The sequence below is a fragment of the Ranitomeya variabilis genome, chromosome 5, assembly GCF_051348905.1.
Source record: "Ranitomeya variabilis isolate aRanVar5 chromosome 5, aRanVar5.hap1, whole genome shotgun sequence".
NCBI classification, from domain to species: Eukaryota; Metazoa; Chordata; class Amphibia; order Anura; family Dendrobatidae; genus Ranitomeya; species Ranitomeya variabilis.
Window position 1 is genome coordinate 320,666,250 of NC_135236.1, and position 5,333 is coordinate 320,671,582.

Sequence of the window (5,333 nt, forward strand, 5' to 3'; positions counted from 1 at the left end):
TGTTTGCTAAAATGGAAACCTCTCTGAACTAGTGATTATGGTATGACAGATGTGTTTGGACTAAAGCATATTTTGTAAGCTTTGAAGCAGATACAGTTTAAAATAAAGAAATGGTCAGATTTTAGTCTGCTACCCTTTTGAAAAAAATAAACATAAAATAAAGATCTTAAATATGAAGTAATCTCTGGTATATGAAATCTAGTTTTCAAATGGATTTTCACTTTAGAAGGAATTATGCCAGGTATATAAAGGGAATGCATATAATGTTTTTCATTTCCTGGCCAGTAATATATTTCTAAAAAGATTATAAACACGGAAATAATTTATGGGGTTAGGTAAAAATGCAATCCATTTCATCAAAGTAACATAAGAAAACACTGTAATTAGTTCAAATGAAATCTGTTTTCGCTTGTTTTAACTTAAATTATACAAAATCCCAGATAACACTGACCAACCCCATGCTCTTTAAGAAAAATATTCCAATAGCAACATATTACATTTTTTCTGCTAACCACATTTTTTGTGGATTTACTTTCAAAAGGCATCATGCTTGATGTCCACTTCTTTATTATTTACAACACTGCTGTTTAAAGAATTTATCAATATAACTTCTTTCATTTCTTTCTTGTTAAAAATCAATACTATATGGCCGCAGACTAAAACAATCATTAAATAAAGCTAAGCATTTTTTTCACATGACTTTAGGTTTTTATATTGTGTATTGCTTTGTCTTGCATAAGTAACAGACAGCAGTTTTTCCTGAATGATGCATCTTATTTTCTTATGATGTAAAGCTGAAATTTCTCTTAGAAAAAAAAGCCTCCAGATCATTGGGATATTCAGCATAAATTAGCATGTTTATGTTCTTCCCAAAGTGTCTCAATAATATTGAGGTCAGGGGATAATGATATTAGCACAACAATCTTCATTTTCTTCTGCAGAAACTGTAAAAGGATCTACTTGGTCTTGAGTTTAGGATAATTGCCAAGATAAGTGCAAATTTTCCTGATTTTGATATCTTGACCACTCCTTTTTGTGACACGGGTGCAGCATTTCTACCATGCAATCCATTATTGTTAAGTTATCATTATTATTAGTGCCAATATTGCTAGTATTATTTATTTTGCAGCTCCCTCAACCCCATAGTGACAGAGCCAATTTGGTACTTAATGGCCAAGCAAATTTTTACAATTCTGACCACTGTCATTTTATGAGGTTATAACTCTGAAATGCTTTAACGGATCCTGCTGATTCTGAGACAGTTTTTTAATAACTTATTGTACTTCATGTTAGTGGTAAAATTTCTTCGATATTACCTGTGTTTATTTATGAAAAAAATTGATATATGGCAAATAAATTTTAAATTTTGCAATTTTCAAACTTTTAATTTTTATGCCCTTAAATCAGAGGGATATGACACACAAAATAGTTAAGACTTAACATTTCCCACATGTCAACTTTACATCAGCACAATTTTGGAAAAAAAAAATTTTGTTAGGAAGTTATAAGGGTTAAAAATTGACCAGTGGTTTCTCATTTTTACAACAAAATATACAAAACCATTTTTTTAGGGACCATCTCATATTTAAAGTCACTTTGAAGGGTGTTCATGACAGAGAATACCAAAAGTGACACCATTCTAAAAACTATACCCCTCAAGGTGCTCAAAACCATATTCAAGAATTTTATTACCCCTTTACGTGCTTCACATGAAGTGAAGCAATGTGGAAGGAAAAAGTTAACATTTAACTTTTTTTTACAAACATTTAACTTCAGAACCATTTTTTATTTTCTCAAGTGTAAAAAGTGAAGATTAACCACGCAATTTGTTGTGCAATTTCTCCTGAATACTCCAATACCCCATATGTGGGGGTAAACCACTGTTTGGGCGCACAGCAGAGCTTGGAAGAGAAGGAGTGCCATTTGACTTTTTCAACGCAGAATTGTCTGGAATTGAGATCGGACGCCATGTTGTGTGGAAACCCCCACAATTGACACCATTTTGGAAACTAGACCCCTTAAGGAACTTATCTAGATGTGTGGTGTGCACTTTGAACCCCCAAGTGCTTCACAGAAGTTTATAACGTAGAGCGGTTAAAATAAAAAATCTAATTTTTTCCACAAAAATTATTTTTTCGCCCCCACATTTTTATTTTCACAATGATAACAGGAGAAATTAGACTGAAAAAGTTGTTGTGCAATTTGTCCTGAGTACGCTGATACCCCATATGTGGTGTGCACTTTGAACCCCCAAGTGCTTCACAGACGTTTATAACTTAGACCCGTGAAAATAAAAAATATTTCTTTTTCCTCAAAAATTATTTTTTAGCCGGCAATTTTTTACTTTCACAAGGATAACAGGAGAAATTGGACCCCAAAGGTTGTTGTCCAGTTTGTCCTGAGCACGCCAATACCCCATATGTGGGGGGACCACTGTTTGGGCACACAGCGGAGCTCAGAAGGGAAGTAGTGATGTTTTAAAATGCAGACTTTGATGGAATGGTCTGCGGGCGTCATGTTGGGTTTGCAGAGCCCCTGATGTACCTAAACAGTAAAAAAAAAACACAAGTGACCCCCAAAATAGACCCCCAAGCAGCTTATCTAGATGTGTGGTGAGCACTATTAACCTCAAAGTGCTTCACAGAAGTTTATAACGTAGAACCGTGAAAATAAAAAATCATATCTTTTCCACAAAAATGATCTTTTCACCTCAAATTTTTACTTTCACAAGGGGAATAGGAGAAATTGGACCATGAAGGTTGTTGTGCAATTTGTCATGAGTACGTTGATACCCCATATGTGGGGGAGGGCCACTGTTTGGGTGCATGTCAGAGCTTGGAAGGGAAGGATTGCCATTTTGGAATGCAGACTTTGATAGAATGGTCTACGGGCATCATGTTGCGTTTGCAGAGCCCTTGATGTGCCTAAACAGTAAAAAAATCCCACAAGTGACCACATTTTGGAAACTAGACCTTGGGGGTCTAGTTTCCAAAATGTGGTCACTTGTGGGATTTTTCTACTGTTTAGGCACATCAAAGGCTCTGCAAACGCAACATGATGCCCGTAGACCATTCTATCAAAGTCTGCATTCCAAAATGGCAATCCTTCCCTTCCAAGCTCTGACATGCACCCAAACAGTGGTCCTCCCCCACATATGGGGTATCAACGTACTCACGACAAATTGCACAACAACCTTCATGGTCCAATTTCTCCTATTCCCTGTTATGGTCTGGTGATTAAGGAGCGACATGCGACTAGCTCTGAGCAGGTGGTAACTATACCGACCGCAGTTCCTGATCTTAACACAGACACTAGCAGTAGCCGTGGGATGTTCCTGTCACTCCCTGGACACCTCGTCACAGCCGGAGATCTAGCTACCCCTAAAGGTAGAAGCAGGAAAGCTATCTTGCCTCAGAGAAAATCCCCAAAGGATAGGACAGCCCCCCACAAATAATGACTGTGAGAGGAGAAGGAAATGACATACGTAGTATGAAACAAGATTTAGCAAAGGAGGCCACTACTAGCTAGAAAGAATTAGTACAGGACAGAACACTGTGCGGTCAGTAATAAAAACTAGAAAAAGTCCACCGCAGAGAAATGCAAAAATCTCCACACCTGACTAAAGGTGTGGAGGGCAAACTCTGCTGCCCAGAGCTTCCAGCTTAACTGACTAGATACATACTGATAAGCTGGACAAATGAGCAAAACATAGAAAGTGCTAAACAATAAAGTCCACAACAAGTGAACTGCAAAAAGACAAGCAAGGACTTAGCTTTGCTGAAATGGTCAGAGTGACAGGGAAATCCTCAGAGAGCCATGACTCCAAGCTCAACAATTGACAACTGGCATTGAATTAGGGAAAAGGCCAGACTAATATAGCAGAGCCAGAAAGATGATCAGTGAAAACAGCTGCTGATGCTAAATCCAAGAAGCAGCCATACCACTCAAAACCACAGGAGGGAGCCCAAGAGCAGAACTCACAAAAATGCTACTTATAACCACCGGAGGGAGCCCAAGAGCGGAATTCACAACAATTCCCCTTGTGAAAGTAAAAATTTGAGGAACTTATCTAGATGTGTGGGGAGCACTAAGAACCCCCAAGTGCTTCACAGAATTTTATAATGTAGAAACATGAAAATAAAAAATAATATCTTTTCCACAAAAATGATCTTTTCGCCCCCCCCAACTTATTACTTTCACAAGGGTAACAGGAGAAATTGGACTATGAAAGTTGTTGTGCAATTTGTCCTGAAATTGAAGCCCCATATGTGGGGGGACCATTGTTTGGGTATATGGCAGAGCTCGGAAGGGAAGTAGTGATGTTTTGGAATGCAGACTTTGATGGATTGGTCTGCGGGAGTCATGTTGTGTTTGCAGAGCCCCTGATGTGCCTAAACAGTAGCAACCCCCCACAAGTGACCCCATTTTGGGAACTAGATCCCCTCAAGAAGCATATGTAGATGTGTGGTGAGCACTTTAAACGCTCAAGTGCTTCACAGAAGTTTATAACGCAGAGCTGTGAAAATAAAAAATCCTTTTTTACCACAAAAATGATTTTTTAGCCCCCAATTTTTAAAATTTTCCCAAGGGCAGCAGGAGAAACTGGACCCCAATAGTTGTTGTCCAATTTGTCCTGAGTACGCTGAAGCCCCATATGTGGGGGTAAACCACTATTTGGGTGCACGGCAGAGCTCAGAAGGGAGGGAGCACCATTAGACTTTTTCAACTCAAAATTGGCTGGAATCAATGGTGGAGCCATGTCGCGTTTGGAGACCCCCTGATTTACCTAAACAGTGGAAACCCCCTATTCTAACTCCAGCCCAAATCCCAACACACCCCTAACCCTAATCCAATCACTAACCATAATCCTAATCACAACCCTAACCCTTATCTCATCCCTAACCGTAACCCTAATCACAACCCTAACCCCAACACACCTCTAACCCTAATCCCAACCCTAACCATAACCCTAACCACAAACCTAACCCTCATCCCAACACACCCATAGCCCTAATCCTAACCCTAATCCCAAACCTAACCCTAATCCTATCCCTAACCATAACCCTAATCCCAAGCCTAACCCTAATCCCAAACCTAAGGCTTCTTTTACACTTACCGGGTTTTTTGCGGCCCGTTATTGTGGGCTGTATTGCCGCAATTTTCATGGTCTGCCGCAGAAACGGACAACAAAAAACTTGCAGATTGCCGTTTTTCGGGTTTGCAATACTATGGCAAAAGTATTGAAAAAAAAAGGCGGTCCGCAAAACCTGAAGTCACGGTGCACCGCAAAAACAATCTTCCATTGTTTTTGCGGCCCCATTGAATTACAATGG